We start from the raw sequence: 21,328 nt of genomic DNA on the forward strand, positions 1-21,328 counted from the left end.
GGGCTGTATCTTCCTGAACACTACATATAGAAAATATTCCTGCTCATGTCCTGATCAGCCGACTTTCGCCGCAGTGGATCTGCGTGATTACTGTTTGAGTCCAATCAAGTAGCTGCAGGGGGCAGTTCTTTGTTTCTGGTAGTTTTGTTAACAGTTGTGCACTTGGCGATACGTTAGTGATGCCCGAGATGGCAGTATTTAAATATGACAGTTACTTAATAGTGGAAAAGGTGAAAACCTGTTCTTAATATCTGCTGCATGGACAAAAGGAATAATTACCAGCACAGTTTCAAATTTATGTTGTTATTTGGTTATGTCTATTGTACAAAATATCTTAAATATGAACTGTGAAACGCTCATTTATATTAATTGTGAAAGCGCAATATATTCGGGAAAGGTGGATTTCTTTGCTAGAAGTAACATTTAGCCAAATTCAGATCCACTTAAAATACAAAGACTCACTGATGAGAAAGTAATACAATTTTCAGACAAATACGAAAAGGTAAGGGTGATACAAAGCATCTTAAATCATGCCATGTCGAGGAACTATGATCAGGGTATTATTTTACAACCATAGCTACCATATATATCACCTGGAAAATGATTTAATAACATTTGTCACCCAAAACTACTTAATAACAAAACTCTTAAGTCACGTAAGTCGCGCCACACCAAGTACCATTACTAATATTTGCTGTTGAGAGCAAATATCGTATGTCAATATGGAACAACTCCTCTAAAGACAACTTTATAATATTGTCACGTAGAAGAAGGTGTAATTAGATGAATGACGAACACTGACTTCACTTAACGAAGGTTTATTTAGCACTTGCACATACAAGAGTGCTGAGCGAACTGCCACTGACCAAAACACATACGGTATGTATCCAGTTACAGAATATTCCAGTACAATGATTCTTGATATTTGCGGATACTTCTAGAATGTACTCGAACCGAATGTAGAAATTAAAATCGTAGAGTCCAGGTGAATTTTGAACTCACAACCCTCCCTGCAACAGATTAGTATCATAGCCACTACACGACGGTGCTACTCAGCATCTTCTGCCACATGGCTCCCTCCTTAAGGAAACAGCGTCTCGGTCTTACGTCGTCCTAGTCCGGGAACGAGTCATCGGTCCTGCATATTACATTTCCTGATGACTGATTCTCGCCCTGGCGGCGATCTTCTTAGAACTTCTTTTGCCACTACGCTCTTCGTCACCTTTCCCCTTGTTGCCTTTCGCTGGAGCTTCGAATTTACCCTGGGTTGCAGGATCCTTATAATGCTTCATTCGAAGGGCGTGGACCGTATTTCTGATCTTTCGTCTTCAACTTCATAAGTACATCAGACAACTGTCTCACAACCTTATAAGGTCCAAAGTAGTGCCTAAGGAGCTTCTCAGAGAGACCAACCTTCCGAACAGGAATGAAGATCCGACGAGGTCACCAGGCTGGTAGACAACAGGGCGGTGGCTCGCGTCACACCTTCGGCGATCGTTTTCTTGAGCCTGCAGCGTGCGGAGTCGAGTTAACTGCCCAGCTTCCTCAGCTTTGGTTAACACCTGGCCGATGTAGTGGTCGTCCACATTACCAGGATGTAACGGAAACACAGTGTCCATCGCCGTAGTCGCTTCACACCATTGCACTAGGAAAAATGGCGTAAATCCTGTGGTGTCTTGCTTGGTGTTGTTGTAGGCAAACATCACGAAAGGTAGCACCTCATCCCAGTTGCTCTGCTCAACATTGACGAACATCGATAGCATGTCGGCCAAGGTCTTATTAAGGCGTTCAGTAAGCCCGTTAGTTTGCGGATGGTAGGCAATCGTCATGTGATGAGTAACGTTGGACCGACGGTTTATCTCTGTCAGAAGATTCGATTGAAAAACTTTCCGTCAATCCGTAATTAACCGTGTTTTTTAATACAATGTCTTCCACGATGAATGTGGCTACCTCGAATGCTTTGGCTGTTTTCACGGCTTTGTAATGGCGTAGCGTATCGGATATTCAGTGCAAACAGTAATCCATCTAGTGCCACCAGCAGACGTTGGAAGTCGTCCGAGGAGGTCAATCCCAACACGCTAAAAAGGCGTTTCGGCTAGCGGAATTGGTGTGAGTCAACCAGGTGGTTTCTGAGAAACTTCCTTTCTCCTCTGGCACTCACGACAGTGTGACACATAGTGGCGAACACTCCTAAATATACCTGACCAGAAAAATCTCTTGCGGAACCTATCGTATGTCTTAACAAATCCTAAGTGTCCGGCCTCATGTGTGTCACGGAATTTCTGTAGAACATCTAAGCGCATGTGTTTAGGACTTACTGGTAGCCACCTCTTTCCAAACGGATCAAAGTTTTTCTTGCAAAGTAATCCATTAACTACCTTAAATTGTGATTTCACATCCTCTGACCCATTTAAGGCAAGCATAATTTGAGATATCTTGGCGTCCTTCCTCTGCTCAGCAGAGAGATCCTGGAGTGCAGCGAGACAGTCACTATCTTCATCAAAGTCTTGAAGGTTTTGCACAGGGTTTCTAGAGAGACAGTAGGCATCTTGGTGTTTTCTTCCACTTTTGTACACTATGGAAATGTCATACTCTTGAAGACGTAGTGCCCACCTGGCGAGTCGTCCTGTTGGATCCTTAAGACCTGTCAACCAGCAAAGTGAATGATGGTCTGTAACAACTGTGAATTGCCTTCCATAGAGATACTCTCGAAATTTGCACATGGCCCAGATCACAGCAAAACATTCTCTTTCTGTAGCTGAGCAGTTTCTCTCGGCTTTTGTAAGAAGCGTAGGCTATAACCATCTCTTTTCCATCCGAAATTTGCACCAGAACAGCACCGATCCCATAACCACTGGCATCTGTGTGTAGTTCTGTAGGTGCTCTCTCATCATACAGACCAAGTACGGGGTCAGTTGACAGAGCTTTTCGCATCACATCGAAAGAATCTTGTTGAGCACCACCCCAGATAAGTTTAGCATCAGCTTTTAACAACTCTTGGAGCGGCCTGTCTTCAATAAAAAAAGTCTTTGATAAAACGACGGTAATAAGAACATAACCTGAGGAAGATTCTCACATCTCTAATATTTTTAGGAATTGGAAATTCCGTTATAGATCTCACCTTTCCTGGGTCTGGCCGCACACCTTAATTTGACACAAGGTGTCCAAGTTTTTTTATTTCTTTTGCTACAGAGAGACACTTTCTTGGATTAAGTGTCTTGCTGGAGACACTAAAGAACGGCCTCAGTCTTTTTATATGTTCATCAAATATCTCTGAGAACACTATAATGTCATCTAAATAACAAGGACACATCTTCTACTTCAGATGCCTTAGAAGATTATCCTTCATCCGTTCAAAAGTTTCTGGTGCATTACACAAACCAAACGGCATTACCTTAAACTCAAACAGGCCCTCAGGGGTGATGAATGCAGTTTTCTCACGATCAGCCTCATCTACTTCGATTTGCCAGTATCCCGAGTGCATGTCCATGGTTGAGAAAAACTTAGCCCCCTTCAGACAATCTAGTGTACCGTCAATTCGTGGAAGAGGGTAAACGCCCTTTTAGTTATTAAGCTTCCTGTAATCAACACAAAAGCGCCAATTGCCATCCTTCTTCCTGACAAGGACCACTGGTGACGACCATGAGTTCTGCGAAGGCTGAATGATGTCTTTTTCATCATTTTCTCTACCCCATTATTTAGGGAAAAAATAGAAACTGGGATATTAACACTTCACATCCATAAACTACGTTCAGGCATCGAGTGGTATCTGGGATGTTTGCCAAGGAAGTGGACGTCAGAGGGAGCTATAACTGAAAACGGGAGATTCAGAGCCAAAGCTCAGAGTACACTGCTATCTACGGAATACAAATTGGGGCACGCTAAAGTTGGAGAAAGAACTACCAGTCAGTCAGAAGGGTAACTGGTAATGGCAGTTTCATTTGGTAACGGAACGGAGTTCGTGAACCTTCAGAACAGATAGGAAAGGAGAGACGTCTTTCCGAGAAGAGAGCCAAATTCAGAGAGAGCGTTATCACGGATTCCGAATATGAATTACTCAGGGTGAAATTGGGTATGAAAGAACGATCACAAATGGTGATCGGATGCTTTTATAGACCACCTGGGTCAGGATCTGTAGTTGTAGAGCGCTTCAGACAGAGCTTGCAGAATATCATTAGTAATTTCCCTGATCATGCCGTTGTAATAGGGGGTGACTTCAACTGCCAGGTATAGAATGGAAATGTTATGCCATCAAAACTGGTGCCAGAGACAGGGAATCGTGTGGAATTGTTCTGGATGTCTTGTCCGAAAATTACCTTGAGCAGTTAGTTAGAGAACCAACACGTGAGGGCAACATCTTAGACCTCCTGGCAGCAAACAGACCTGAACTTATAGAATCATTTAACATATATGATGATGATTTGGGTTGAGCGGGCGCTCGACATCATGGTCATCAGCGCCCTGACGAAAAGTCAGAATGAAATCTCATGGGTGGGGGTGAAGGTTGGCCCCACATGCGGAGCAGTTTATAATGTACTAAAGTCTGCCGCCCTTTCCCACCACTTTAGGTATGAGGCCTGACAGTTCACAAAATTTCACACTGGTACTGGTATCTGTGAGAGTGATGGGCAAGTCTCCAGTGCGACTGAGGGCTGCCCTAATATCAGTTTATAGGATACATGTGGCCACAATATGCTGAACTGAAAGCGGCACGCCACAAACTTCACAGAATGGTGGATGCTCCTGCCGGACGAGGAAGCCATGTATGAAAGGGAGATATACTCAATGTGCAGTCTGGTAAGCAAAACCTCCTTCCAGCGGCGAGGCTGACACAAAGTTTGGCAAGCCCTTGTGGTCGATTTGAGCGACCATAGTTTGTAGTCCGACACCTGCAACCATTCAGTCTCACACTGACGCATGATGCTTCAGTCGGAAAATGAGATAATGTCGTGCAACGGGATTGGACATTGATGGACAACACCATCCCAACATGCTTCCCTCATAACTTTGTCAGCCATGTCGTTACCCTGTTACCAAAAGATCACCTCCTTGCCACAGCGTTGGAGTCGCTGTAAGGAGTCATGGACGAGCTGAATCAGTGGGTCTACTGGATACATTTGATGAAGTGCTTGCAGTGCACTAAGAGAGTCTGAACAGACAAGAAAACTTGTATGATGTCTGTGAACCCTCTCCGGTGCCATCAGAATGCCAGGTAACTCCGCATCATAATGTGTAAATTGTTCTGGAAGTCGCACTTAAAAAACTCTATCAGGTAAAACCACAGAACAACAGAGAGCATCCTCCTGCTGGGATCCGTCTGTAAATATAACAATAAAACTATGGTACATACTTAAAATAGACGAAAAAAGAGTTGTAAAAACCATATCTGGAGAACAACTTTTCGTGTACTGTGTCAAGCTTAAAATCGCTTTGAGCCTCTGAAGATACCAAGGAGGCAGTGCGTTCCACCCCTGGGTGTGTATTTTCATGCCCTAGAGATCCAGATCCTTGAGACTGTCCATAGCACGTATACCAATGCCTGGGTCACGTGTGACCGATTCCTGAACAGTCATACCAAGGTGGGTTGGATCACTCAACTAAATGCCAAAGACTGAGGTGACGCTGAGATTTTCAACGCCTGTCGAGCCAAAAGGATACGTCGCCGAATCCAGAGTGGTGGCTCACCAGCCTCTGCACATAGACTCTGAACTGGGCTGGTCTGAAAGGCTCCAGTCGATATCCGAATGCTCTCATGGTGAACAGCATCTAACATCTGGAGGTAGGAAGGACGGCCCGATTCGTAGACCACGCTGCCACAGTCTAAGTGTGATAGAACAAATGCCCTATAAAACAGCAGGTGTTGGAACTTGTCAGCTCCCCATGTTTTTCCGCCAACGCATTTCAAAATGTTCAACAACCGGAAGTCCTTTGTTCATAGGTCTTTCAGGTGTCGGAGCCATGTTAATTTAAATAATAAACCTAAAAAGCGCAGTGTCTTGAAAACGTAAAATACGGTCCTCCATTGTAAACTCTGGTTGGTTAAAACTCCGACGAGCACGATTAAAATTGACACACATAGTCTTACCAGGGGAGAACGTAAAACCAGTTGTCTGGGCCCAGGTTTCCAGCCTCCTAATGGTCAGCTGTAGCTGCCTCGTCGTCGTCGTAAGATCAGAGGAAGAGTAGAAGATTGCAAATTCATCCACAAACGAAGGACATTTGACAGGACTCCTGACTGTGGAGGAACTGCCATTGATAGCAATGGCAAACAATGTGACACTAAGGACACTACCCTGGGGCACACCATTCTCTTGAACAAAGCAATCAGACATGGCGACGCCAATGCGATAACGAAAACGCCGGTCCTCGAGAAAGGATTGGATCAGAAGCGGAAGGCGTCCATGTAGTTCCCATTCATGAAGTTGGAAAAGGATGTTGTACCTCCAGGTAGTGCCATATGCTTTTTCAAGGTCAAAAAACACACAAACTAAATGGTTTTGGCGTAAGAAGGACTCATATATCGCCGTCTCCAGTAGAATTAAGTTGTTAGGAGTGGAACAGTAGCTCCTGATACCGCACTGGGAGCGGCTCACATGACCTCAGGACTCGAGCAGCCAGACGAGGCGGTGGTTGACCATGTGTTCAAGAGTCTTACCCATACAACTGGTAAGGGCGACACTCTGATAACTGTTAGGGGCGCTACGATCCTTCCCTGGTTTCCAGAATGGAATTAATATTGCCTCCTTCCAAGTCGTGGGGTACTGTCCATCAAACCAGATCTGATTGAAACAAGGGAGGAGCTGACCTTTCACTTCAGGGCACAGATGACGAAGGATGGTAGAATGGATCTCATCAGGTCATGGAGCAGTGTCTCTGGCTGCAGATAAGGCTGATTTCTGTTCCCACATGGAGAATGGAAGGTTGTAGACTTCCTCATTACCCAAGAAGAAATTGAGCTTCCTCATCTCTGCAGTCCGACGGAACATCTGAAGGAGTTTGTCTGGATGACTTAGTAACAGTAAAGAAGTGTTCAGCTAAAACGTGAGCCATGTCTTCTGGAGTGTCCACCAAGACCCCATTATTTGACAAGGCCGTAAGAGGATGTGGACTACCCATGCCTGAAATCTGACTTATTGATTCCTAAATACGCGCAGCGGAAGTGGACCTATTAATGGAAGTCATGAATTCCCTCCAGGAAGTCCTCTTTCGTTCTTTGATCACTCGCAGACCGGAAGCATGATGATTGTCTTTAGTTGGACACTGTTAGAAGTTTCGTAGAGCTGTCCATCTGGTCCTGATTGCCAATCGACAGTCGTCATTCCACCATGGTACACGCTGTCGTCTGAGGTAGTTACTAGACCTGAGGATGGACTTTGCGGCAGCCCTTTGGATCTCAGCAGTGATACGGGCCACCGCCTCCTGTGCACAATCCTTTCGTTCAAAAATAGCCTGCCGACTGTACTGTAACCAATTTGCCCTTTGTATCAGCCACCTCCGTGGTCTCCTGCCGATCACCGTCCTAGGCGGCAGACGAAACCACACTGGGAAGTGGTCATAAGAATGTAAATCTGGAGCCACTTCCCACTGAATTGAGTCTGCAATAGCTGGCGAACGAAAACAAAGATCAATAGCTGAAAAATACCCTGTAGCTGTGGAAAAGTGAGTCATCTGACCCGCGTTCAGAAGGCAGATGCCCTCAGAATGGACGAGTCGCTCGATCATCCGACCCCTGGAGCACGTAGTAGCCGAGCCCCACAGCACATTGTGGGCATTGAAGTCCCCCACAAGGAGGAATGGGCGTGGGAGTGCCTGAAGGTGGTCTGCCAATGTGTCCACATCCAAAGCCTCATTGGGGGGCAGGTACAAAGAACGCACTGCGATAGCAAAAGGTGAGAGATTCACAGTAATTGCTTGCCTGGTCATAGTAAGACGGACAGGGGAGGAGTGGCATCTGTCATCAAGGAAAATAGCCACTCCGCCTTTCGCCCAGTCTCCAGTAGTATCGTCCTTCCTGTTTATGTGGTAGCCCTGTAATACAGGTGTGTCTGTGACTTTAAGATGCATCTCTTGTAAGCAGCTGCAATTCTTCCAAATGTGAGCGATATCCATTCAAATTCCACTGCAACACAGAAGTCCCTATGGAAGCCATTGGGTAGCGATGGTGGTTCTTTTCTTTCTCCCTCGGGGGCGGTGATTTACCGGGGAGGTTTAGGGGGAACGTTAGCTGGTTCCGTGCTCTCTGGTTCCTCCAATTGGAAGTCCGTATCCTCAAGATCATAGTCGCCATCAGAAAGTGAGAGAGTTCGTCAGTCCGAAGGTTTACCTACCGCTTTCTTGGACTTAGAACTACTTTTCGAAGGACGTTTTTATTTACTGACAGGAGGAGGCGGATGCCTGGGTTGCGGGGATGGTTTAGTTGGCTTCTGATGTTGGGGAGTGGTATAGGGCTTAGGTGGTAAGCCTACTGCTGACAGGTACATCGACAAGTGTATGTGCTCGTACTGGAATCTGCGTTTTGTGTGGAGGCATCACACTTAGCGATTGTTGTCTTAAGGACTGATGCAAAAGAAGTAGCAAAAACCGGTGGTTGAATGGCTTTTTAAGCCTTTTTAGCTTCACCGTAGGGTATGCGTCTCTTTACTTTCAACGTTTGAATTTTCTTTTCCTCGTTGTAAACCCCACACTTTCTGCTCCACACTGGGTGATCCCCAGAGCAGTTTACACATTTCGGAGGAAGTGTACAAGAAGTCCCTGACTCGTGAGCGGAGCCTCCACAATTGCCACAGGTAGCCTTTCCGTTACATCCCATAGTGGTATGGCCAAATATTTGACATTTATAGCATCGCATGGAGTTAGGAACAAACGGGCGAACTCTCCTCATATAATGCTACACCTCCGTGACGCCCACATTCTTCCACTCTGTGCGGTTCACCTCCATTACACCGGAGCGGGTAACCACGCGCTTACTATAGTTAAGGGTGTTATGCAATTCAGCCTCGACTGAGTAATCACCTAAGGCCTTACATCCCCAGAAGCTTAGATATTAGGTTATAATTAGCAGTTTCAACTAAAAGCGTCCCATTACGAAATCGTTTGACACTTTTCAGAGACCCAGCAATACCTTCCAATGCCTTGTGAATATAGAAAGGGGATATGTTCTCAAAGCTTCCCCCGTTTCGCTTGATTACAATGAAAGTGTTATGGCACAGTAACACCCTGTTACTATTACTCTGAAGCGTCCTTTCAGGAGGACAGACCAACCGAGCTCTCTTTGAGGAGTGGGTGTAGGTGCTGCCTGATGGTACACCCATTCCGTCAGGAGTAGTAGTTTCATGATCATAAGACAGTTCCATAAGGATCCCACGAGACGCTAGGGAAACAGCCGTCGACCCAGGCAGAGCCCTGCATGCCTGAGCAAGCCTGATACAACTGGGGGTGGCAGGTGCCCCAAAGGTTGCCCGCTTAAGACTGTTTTACCTCAACAGCCATTCACCTCCTCAGCACGTAGCACACCTTGAGGCTGAGGGGTTATTTATAGAGGTGTGTACCTTTCTCGCGGTCTAGGCGGTGAAGCCAAGACCCCCGTTCTCTGAAACACACAACATTCCACCACTGTGCCGCACGGTGTTCGTTGAAATATGACCAGAGCTTAGGGTGACAGAGGACTGGTGGCGCTTACCAGTCCCCAGCTCAGGAACCCCGGGGTCGCCAAGTCTGTACTCAGCAAACGAATGCTGAACCCCTGAGGGGAGTTAACGTAGAGGAAGGTATCAGTGATCATAAGGCTGTGACAGCATCTGTGACGACGGGTCCTACAAGGAATGTTAAGAAAAGTAGGACGATATATTTGCTCAGCGAGAGCGACAGGATACGAATTTCAGACTATCTCAGCAGTCATCATCAAATATTCGGTGATGAGGACGAAGATGTGGAGAATAATTCAAATGCATCGTTCAGTATGCCTTACACAAGTATGTCCTGAGTAATGTTTTAAGGGATGGTAAAGATCCACCATGGTTTAATAGCCGTGTTAGAAAACCGCTACGTAAACAAAGAGCACTCCATCTCAGATACAGGAGAACTAAAAACCTAGCTGGCAAACAAAAGCTGAACGAAGTGAAAATGAGTGTAAGGAGAGCAATGAGTGAAGCGTTCAATGATTTTTGAAGTAAGACGTCGTAAACCGACCTGAGTAAAAACCCTAAGAGATTTTTGTCGTATGTAAAATCAGTATGTGGGTCAAAATCACCTTTTCATTCTCTCAGCGACCACAACGGCACCGAAACGGAAGATAACAGAGAGAAGACCGAAACACTGAATTCGGTCTTCCGAAGCTGTTTCACCGCGAAAGATCGTAACACTGTCCCTCATTTCAATCGTCGTGCGTACGTCGAAATGGCAGATACTGAGATAATCGATTGCGGTATCGGAAAGCAGCTACAATCGCTTAATAGTGGAAAGGCTTCAGGACCAGATGAGACACATATAAGATTCTATATGTGGTCGTGCATTATCTAGCTCAAAAAAGGCAGATGGGGTGTCGTGCAGAAAGGATATGGCTACAGGTCAAGGATGTCATTAACATAGGTCACAATGGTCACACTGGCCTGGACACAAACCAACTGTGATTTGTGGTTGTACTCAATAGCACCCCACACCATAAGGCCTCGGATTGGCGCTGCATGACTAGTGCGAATGCAGTCACTGTGATGCCGCTTCCCCTTTCTGCGGCGAACCAAAATGCGCCATCATTTTCAAACAAACAGAGCCTGGATTCGTCCGAAAACATTATTGATGCCATTCTTGTAACCAGTGATACCGTCTAGCATGTTTCTGCACATTCGTCAAAGGTAGGCGGAGAAGTGGACGATGCGCACGTAATGCATGCTGCAATTAACGGCGATGGACTGTCGCCCCTGATAGCATACGATGCGTTATACTATTTCACAGTTACGCCAGAGCCGAGGAGGACGCAGATCTGTCCTGGAATGCCATCGGATGAGGTGTCGATTTGTCGGGAGGTGGTCCGGGTAGTGTGACCTGACACACCTCGTCGTGTTCTACGGCCTTCGATTAATCATTCTGCACAGACTCGTTGCACTGCCGAAACGCTTCGTCCCATACGAACAGCAGTTTCCCGGATGGACGCATCTCGTGCCAACAATGAGCCCTCTTTCAGACTGATTTGACGATACGGTTCGGTCATACGTCTGCGAGGCATTCTAACATCTTCTTAAGTGACAATGACCCATTACCTATTGTTTATAGCGACAACGAGAGCGGCAAGCACGCTTTACCGGTAGGTGGTGTTGCACCGCGATATCGATGTGGACCTTGAACCCGCCGGTCGATGTGGTTCAAATGCTAATCATTTCTGCAGAAGATACTAATGTACGTGTCCTGTGAATATGAATGTACTATCTCCAGTTCTTTAAGGTGTTCTGTTTCTTCTGAACCTGAATGTTCATAATTCGCAAACCACTGCACGGCGTGGACTGTGTCCTAGCAGCATTATCGATTTCTTCTGTCTTTTTCCGCTCACGTGCGTAATGATCGAATAAAAATGAATGTATGTATGCCTCTGTATATACCCTAATCTGTTCAACGGTCGCTACGCCAGATATAGGCTTTTTAATGGCCAAGTACGCCATACTTTTGCAACTTTACTATATGAAGACTGCACAAAGAAAACCTGATACATCTGCAGTTCATCGATATCAAAATTCTTGTCTATAAATATGTCCCTGTACGTGTCCTAATCACCTTTATAGTATTCCAATGATCGTCACGCTAGACATGTCACGGTCTAATGGCGTGAGAGTCTTCGTTGACAGCATAGTGCTTAATGAAAAATAATCACCAGTTATTCAGCTGGGATATACCTCCAAAATACAATTCAAACACTATCATAGAGCTTTGGGGACCCACAATATCCACTAAATCATTTACATTAGCGCAACAGCCTCGCACATCCACGCACCATTCACAGGTTCTGCAAGAGTAGCCCGCATCTCGTGGTCGTGCGGTAGCGTTCTCGCTTCCCACGTCCGGGTTCCCGGGTTCGATTCCCGGCGGGGTCAGGGATTTTCTCTGCCTCGTGATGGCTGGGTGTTGTGTGCTGTCCTTAGGTTAGTTAGGTTTAAGTAGTTCTAAGTTCTAGGGGACTGATGACCATAGATGTTAAGTCCCATAGTGCTCAGAGCCATTTGAACCATTGCAAGAGTAGGGACAGATTCGAGGTTTAATCACGGCATTGTTCATTCGCGCTCTTCGGGAGTGGACCAACCATGATAGCGTATTCCGTCTAGAACAGAGTATAACCACATGACACTAGGTATAGGCGTAGTGTAGTTATTTAATTAATAGCAAACCAAGTACCTACACGCTTATCAGACTATCGTACGTAGAGAGCCAATTAACCAACAGGTAGAAGCTAGACCAATGTTTCCTCCAGCAATAGCGGTCATCGTAGTGCCTCTTACGTCTTGATCCGAATTGTAGTGCGACAGTCTTTAGATGAAATACCGACAAGATTTGCCGCCACTCCTCTTCTACGCTGTCACTTCTTAGCGAGTCGATTACAAAACCCCTTAAAATTCATTAGAGACTGACACATTCTTCTGCGTTAGCTCACTGGCATATCAGTTATTACTGTTTAAGTTACTTCCCTTAAGAATCCAGCAAATGAATCAGATGTTCACTGCTAGACATTTTAATGCAGTTAATGCTTCCAATGACAGTGTGCAGGAATTCTAGTCCTATTAATGTGCGACAAATTTAGTTTCGGAATGTGTATGTTTGGCTCTGATTCATTCAGGATGACTTAAGTTAATAATGTATATATTATAATTCACATTAATATCCACTAATAGGTGTTTGGATACTTCTGATAGGATAGCATTACAGTTACATGTGACGATTTCGTCAGTGTACTTCTACTTGGAGGTATGTATACTCAATCTTCGTCCACAAATTTGTCGAGAACCAATAGCAACACTTATAAATGGAGACAGTCTTTAGATGAATTTGAGGGAACCAATAGGAATAGTTCTGGAGGGTAACCCAGGACTGCAGGTTCAGACACGTCATGTATTGTTCATATCCTTCAAGGCCACCCACATAAAGAACGTGGGCAGGAAGACAAGGAACATACTGTTCAGCAGTCAGTCGTTCTAGGAATGTCTTCGATCTATTCCCTTCAAATCAGATGTCCCACATCAAAGCAAACTGCTGCTAGTGCAAATCTACTGGGACATTTGGGATGTCAGTATTCGCCTCAGTATCCAGGTGTTCCAGGACGGTTTTGGAATGTCTTTGGAGCAACCGTTACAGAAGAAGCATCTGGTATCCCCCACACACACACATTTCAGGCAGTTAGTGGCACTTAAGCATGCAAGTGTTTGCCCATCCTTCTGAGAAGAACACAATAGTTTTTATGAATCTGTGAAATGTCTTTGAAGCACCTGTGTGTGTGTGTGTGTGTGTGTGTGTGTGTGTGTGTGTGTGTGTGTGCAGAGACAGAAAACGCACTATTCTTTTGTTGGTGGTTCAGATAGTCAGCAACACTGAAGTAACCCTGGTGTTCATCAGCCCTTCCTACAAGGATGGAATGTCTGTGTTCCACCCACTACAGATATCTACAAGCCAGATTTCACCATCCATATCGTTCTGGGAAATAAACTTGCTGACCTTCTTGAGTTTTCACAGAGCTGTCACTAGTCCTACCGCTCGGCACATTTCAGTACAGTGTTTTCTAGCACAGCGCATCTGCTCGGAGCTGTTAGCAGATAGTGCAAGTATTATTGTAGACTCCATTTGGTGCACATAGGGTGCATGTTTATGATATGTAGGTGGAGTTCAGACGAGGTTTTTACCTGCGTATGGGTACCGTTTTGTGCAGTATTCCACAAATCTTTATATGAGCTGTAGGTGAAGTTTTTGTTATTGTTTTTGTGGTATGTTATTGGATCTGTAGCTGTGCTTATGATTTTTTTTAGATTGATAATCTGTAGCATTGTTATTTGGCATATAACTGTTATTTAACCCAATATGGTAATACATAAACCTTCAACAACAACAGCTGAACGTTTTCCTCCAAATTTGAGTGGTACTGGGAAATTCTTCCAACAGGATAACACCTGCATATCCCAAAAAAATTATGAAATAAAGAGATCCTTACACATCAATTCCTGCCAATTCCCACGTGGAGGAGGGTGAGAGGAGAGGGGAATGTGGTGGGAGAGGTAAGGAGGAGGGGAGTGGGATGGGCGAGTGGAGGGGGAAAACCCATGAAGTCATATGGTGACATCATTAGTGCAACGTTGCCACATCTATTGCCGGCATCTTGAATGAATAAAGTTTGCAATCCAGACTGGCTCAGTCCTCTCCTGGCCCCACTACTTACACAGTTTCACTGCCTGACGAAAACGATAAACGCCCAGAAGGGGAAGAGGAAATGAAATGAAGCTTCATGGGTTAAGAGAGTACATTATTTTATGTCAATATTTATAAAAACGAGTCAAATTTACAAAGAACTTGACAATATGAACCTATTTATCAGTATGACGTTGCACCCCATCTGGCTTGGATGAGTGCACTGATTCAGATGTAAAGGCAGGTATATCATCTCCCAAGGCAAGCTGTCCTACAACTGCTGTAACTGGTCCTAGATATCCTGGATACTGGCGCTGGGACAGTGTTGATGTACGAGCTGGTGGCACACATCTTCTGTTGGTGGCAGACCTTGGGGTCTTGCTGGCCATAAGAATATCTCAACATCACGCAGAGATGCAAGCCGTGTGCGAACAAGCATTGTCGTGTTGAAAAATGGCACCACTATACTGTTGCATGAGAGGTAATACATGAGGATGCAATATCTCCGTGACGTACCGTTGTCCCATCAGAGTTCGCCCAGTCACTACCAGTCTTGATTAGTATTCATACCTGTAGACTTCTGACACCGTGCCGTCAGGACTAACAAAACTGTGCCTCTCCAAAACATGGGATGAGTCTGTCGCCATACTCATCAACGATGTCATCCAGGGTAGAACAGAAACACGATTCATCAGTCAGCATAGTGTGACGCCATTCATCAGCAGTCCATGTTTAACAAACATGGCACTATACCAAACACAGCTGTTTGTGTTCTAGTGTAAATGGCACATTTACACATTGGACTGTAAGTCCCTAAATCGGCTGCTGTTAGCCTCCAATCAATGGTATGGGATTACACAGAATGTTGCAGGGAATCCATTACTTGTTATCGAATTATAGGCGTAGTTGTGATGGAGTTAGCATGTGACTGGTGCACAAACAGGGTGTGGTGGTCGCGACAGGAATCTTGTAGACGAGAATGCTTGCCTTCATGTTCCTGTGCCATTCAACATCAGCCCCCTTTCTCACACGAATGCTCCAAAAATCGGTACGATGTACTATTCGACCAGCAGGTGAAATGGAGACGCACAATGACGAGTCCCTGCTGATAACACTGAGTCACACAAGAAAGTAGGATCTCCATCTCCTTCACAGTTTTCACACATCTGATACGTTTCGCGCTCCTTTTATACGGTTCCATGCCTGGTAACAACAGTAAACACGAATAATATTAGTGCAGCCTTGTGATTACTCTACCTTTCACAGAGCAATGCAAGTCTCATCACTTAGACATCCACCAATGGTTCGTACACATACGAAGTTACACTGACGTCCGATCATGCTTTCTGGGTGCTGCAAGTGTGTATGTAGTAAAAGATGAACAAAACATAAAATGAAAAATTTGTATCACTGCAGATGAGTGTACAGCACACGCAAGCATTACAAGAAAGAAGGCAATGTCAAAAGACAAAGTATTGGCAAAAATGTAATATTTTGCTATAAAAATCAGTTAATAAAAGAAATTAATTTCAGTTTAACCTTTTCAAATTATTGAAAGTATGATTTAAAGAGCCTGCAATTTAAGATAACCGAGATAGGATAACAACAAAGAGAAGTCGTAAAAGTAACTCCAGCAAAAAGAGAAAAAATGTTTACTATATAAACCTTTTGGAAAGTAATTTACGAGAGAAGAGCGTCCTACCGGTCGTAAAGTCCAATGAAGAAACAGTTAGCGGTGGGAAATGGTGTCGCCTTACCACGTTTGCGACTCGCAGACCATATTAGTGTAATCCCTATCAAGAACTGTCTCTTTTAACTTGCCGTCTTGAAATGGGCGCTTCTATACAGATGTACCTACTAGAAAGTGTTTTATTTACAATCTCGTCTTTGACTGAAGTATCCATGGTGGGCGATGTAGATCAAACGTGCTTCAGTCGGGAAAAAAACTTTACGTTTACAAACATCACTGGAGTTACTAAGCATTTTCATCTCTGTTTAAGTGTCTTAGTTATGACATTTCTTTCTTAGATATTTATGTATAACGAGAAGCACTTCAGTACCTTTATAACACAGTGCGCACAATACATCAAAAACAGCTGACTTAGTAAACGTTTTTCCATTGTGCAAACATCATAGCTTTCAGATTGTTGCTTTGTGATATATTAGTCCATGACAAGAAGGATATAATTATGTGCTTTAAGTTTACAGTCCGCACTATGATAGAAAATGGTCCACTTGGTAAACCAGTTCCGATTTTATATTTTTCACATTATGATGTTCTGATACCTCAGTTTATAAGGAAAATCACTTTCTTCAATACGTGTATTAAGTTCACAGGCCGCGCTACACATCGGAATCAGTTCACTCAGCGAACACGTTACTCCACAGCCAGCAAGCCGTAATTTTCAAGTTTACTTAGTGAGATGATAGTCCACGACAGGAAACAGTCTAACATATTTACAGAGTGAAATATCATAGCACAAAAAGGCGAATATATCCAGGGTATAGTTAGCGATGTAAAAGAAGGGAACTAGCTTCTCGACTTATTTGACAGCTTCAAAACCATTTAAATCAAATTATCTTGACACAATCTCGCTTTTTTACTTGTTAGTATTACTACTCACGTCATTTAATATATTTTATTCTGTCAAGTAAAGTAACATGATAAATGATGTCATTCGTATATTTTGTTACGTCATCATGCCGTGTTTACCAGGGCTGGAGAATCTTTTGAATTTTGGGCACAGGATTAGGAACTTTCGCCTATAAATTGCAAGATGCAAGTGTGCCTATACCTTGCAGCTAAAAGAGCTCACTGAACGGGGAAAGTAGTACTGACTTGTAAAAAAGCGTAAATTTGTCAAAATGTTTTGATTTGAATGTCTATGAAGTTTCCAGGTAAGTTGACAAGATAGTTCCCTTCTTTTACATCCCTAACTCGGCCCAGGACATACTCGCCTTTTTTGTGCTATGATAGGAGCATTTTTCTCTCTGGTTCCCAATTTCTAATCTACCATAAATTTGACATTAGACGGCTGTAGCCTGGCAACTGATGGATGTTTTGGTTGACTCGGGCGACGACTGATCCGATATAGCTGTTTTTATTGTCTTCTGAACTGTAATGCTTATACCGAAGCAACGGATAAAGCTTACACAAAACGAAAGGACGACTGTTAACTACGTGCATTTCTCTACCGTCTCACAAAATGTGAACCATTTCGCACAACTGTCTGAAACACTGAAGAGGCACGCGTAAAAAAAAATAAAACTGACAAAAAAGGTGTTTTGCGCACACAAAGTTCCACTAAAACTAGATTTTTGAAAGCGAATTTTCAGTTTTATCATAGGAATGCGTTTTTTTATTTATTTGGTTCACTTTAAACCGTTTCCTCCGATTCAGTTGATGTAAGAACGAATAATTTTACATGCTACATTTAGCTCAACTTTAAACCACCGTATATCTACAACGGATAAAGATTATAAGATAAAAGAAATTCGTTTTGATTTTATGCATATATCTACCTTCATGCAAAGTTTGAACTGATTCATAAATTATATGAATGCGTAGTATCCATTCTTTCAGATATGTCCAAAAGAACAAACACCACTTGGATTCCACAACTATGATACATTACATGTAAATTGATGGTTGAGGAAGAAAAAAGGAAAGAAATAAGCAAGTTCAGCTGCATCCGCATTCGAACTGGGGATCTCCTGCATACTAGGAACGTGCCTTAACCACTGCGCTATCTGGGTCAAAGTGTGATGGTCAGTGCGAGTGCTATATTGGCACGCTTCACGGTGGACCCACACTCCCATCGCGCGCCACCGATCCGCAGTCCCTCTCCATTGACTTCATGCTCGCTACTCTGAGATTCTCGCAGGAGATCGGACGTGCTAGTGCATCCGCACTGAAAAAAGGTGGAACCATTGCCCCTGTAGACGAATCAGTTATGCGTGGTGTCTATTCTTTCGGACAAGTCCACGTATTCATATAATTGATTCGCCTAGGGCGGATGCACAAGTATGTCCGATCTTCTGTGGGATTCTTACAAAGGAAACTCCCCATCGCACCCCACCCAGATTTAGTTGTAAGATTGCCCTGTGGACAGCCCGTCAAAAACTGAACGCAGATCAAGCATGAAAAGAGGAAGAAAAACTACTGAACTGTGAAAGAAAAAAGCAAAATAGAAACAGTCAACAGTCCAAGAACAAGAAGTGCAATAAGAGCAGCGTGAAACAGCGATGACGTCGGGGGTAGGACGGCACGGTAGCTCAGCATGTTTCGGTCAGAGGGTTAGCTACCCTGTGTAATAAAAAGAAGTGATTGAACGGATCAACGAAGAATATGACGGGTGTCATCGGACGTCCGTCCCGAACAAACTTAACGAACAATATACGGGGTGTCCAAAAAGTCTCTCCGCAGTGCCGTATGATTGTTAGCCGCGCGTGCCGTGTGGTTGTTCGCCTGCCTGGGTTACTTCTCTTCAAGTGGACTCTCCCAACATTTCACTGTTTCGTTTACCTCAGCCAGCGTCAGTAGTATCTTTGGTGTGAGTCGTTACATGTTGACGTGAACGTTTAAGTTCCTTTGTTCGTTTGTTTCGTTTTTGTCACTGTTAAAATGCTTACCATTGAAGAACACGTGTTTTTAGTCGAACAAGTGCTCAAAGCTGGCGGTAAATACGCAGTTTCAGTTCGTCAAACATTTAATTCTGTTTTCCCGGAGACAACACTCCCACATCGCGATACTTCTGCCGGAGAAATTAGGACCAGAATACCAGGTAACAAATTTTTTCCAACCAAGTGCTAGTCTGGATCAGGTGACAGAGGATTTAGGTTCACTCTGTAAAGAATTTACCAGGGAAGACACCGTGGTTATTGTGGGAGGGCCAGGGAACAGTATCGACAGAGATCCTGGGTACAGTATAGAGTGTAACCTGGTAAAGATTGCGTCGGCATCGAGACACACCAATGTTGAATTTGTATCTGTCCTGAGACGCCATGTCCGGCCTCATTTGAACTCTTCTGTTGGGAGAGTTAATTTGGAGTTGGAACGGCTGCTTGGGTCGGGTGCGGGGGCTCATATTGGTGTGGTTCCTGTTGATCCTCTCAGTAGGTGGGACTATACCAGGCACGGCCTACATCTCAACAAGAAAGGGAAGGGTAAAGTGGCTGGGGTAATAGCAGGAAATTTAAGGTTCAAATGGCTCTGAGCACTATGGGACTCAACATCTTAGGTCATAAGTCCCCTAGAACTTAGAACTACTTAAACCTAACTAACCTAAGGACATCACACACACCCATGCCCGAGGCAGGATTCGAACCTGCGACCGTAGCAGTCCCGCTGTTCCGGACTGCAGCGCCAGAACCGCTAGACCACCGCGGCCGGCGAAATTTAAGGGGGGGGGAGGCACTGCCATGAATGGTAAAATACCAGTGGTTACCGGTGTAGGAGCAGCACCTTCTCTAGGATAGGTAAGACAGAAAGATGTCAAGTTCTACGAGAGGTCAGGATTGAAACAAATCTTCAGTTTAGGAAAGAAATTAAACAGCACAATTCTAGCACATTGGATCACCCATCACAGTTGTCAATTATAAATTTTCACCAATCACCAGAAATTTTATCTCCACCAAGTTGTATCTCAGTCCTAGGTAATTGCATTGATGAATTAAAGTCACCCAACCCAGTTGACATAATCTGCCTCTCTGAACACCATGTGACCACTGGTATAAGAACTAGGCCTAAGCACAATGAGAAACTCAGACAGGAGAGTACTGCAAATGTCAGAATAAGGAAAGGTTCTCATAAAAGTATAATTAAAAGTAATGTAAGTATATTTCATGAAAATATTGGGAGTTTAAAGAGTAAAATAGATGAGCTTCTGGTTTGTTTAGAAGATTTAGAAGCTGAGGATGAAATAGATATACTATGCTTGTCTGAGCATCACATTGTTACTGATATGGATAAGGTAAATGTAAGTGGATATAAGCTCTCTGAACATGTAATTAGAGAAAATATGGAGAAAGGAGGAGTTGCCATATATGTCAAAAGTTGTCATTGTGCAAAAAGTATAGAACCAAAAAAGGTTTTTTGTGTAGAGAAACATATAGAAGCATGTGTCTGTGAGCTTAAATTTAAAAAAAGGCACATTTATAATTGTAACTGTATATACACTCCTGGAAATGGAAAAAAGAACACATTGACACCGGTGTGTCAGACCCACCATACTTGCTCCGGACACTGCGAGAGGGCTGTACAAGCAATGATCACACGCACGGCACAGCGGACACACCAGGAACCGCGGTGTTGGCCGTCGAATGGCGCTAGTTGCACAGCATTTGTGCACCGCCGTCGTCAGTGTCAGCCAGTTTGCCGTGGCATACGGAGCTCCATCGCAGTCTTTAACACTGGTAACATGCCGCGACAGCGTGGACGTGAACTGTATGTGCAGTTGACGGACTTTGAGCGAGGGCGTATAGTGGGCATGCGGGAGGCCGGGTGGACGTACCGCCGAATTGCTCAACACGTGGGGCGTGAGGTCTCCACAGTACATCGATGTTGTCGCCAGTGGTCTGCGGAAGGGTCCCGTCGACCTGGGACCGGACCGCAGCGACGCACGGATGCACGCCAAGGCCGTAGGATCCTACGCAGTGCCGTAGGGGACCGCACCGCCACTTCCCAGCAAATTAGGGACACTGTTGCTCCTGGGGTATCGGCGAGGACCATTCGCAACCGTCTCCATGAAGCTGGGCTACGGTCCCGCACACCGTTAGGCCGTCTTCCGCTCACGCCCCAACATCGTGCAGCCCGCCTACAGTGGTGTCGCGACAGGCGTGAATGGAGGGACGAATGGAGACGTGTCGTCTTCAGCGATGAGAGTCGCTTCTGCCTTGGTGCCAATGATGGTCGTATGCGTGTTTGGCGCCGTGCAGGTGAGCGCCACAATCAGGA

Source organism: Schistocerca cancellata, chromosome 2 (assembly GCF_023864275.1).
Source record: "Schistocerca cancellata isolate TAMUIC-IGC-003103 chromosome 2, iqSchCanc2.1, whole genome shotgun sequence".
In the NCBI taxonomy this organism is placed as follows: Eukaryota; Metazoa; Arthropoda; class Insecta; order Orthoptera; family Acrididae; genus Schistocerca; species Schistocerca cancellata.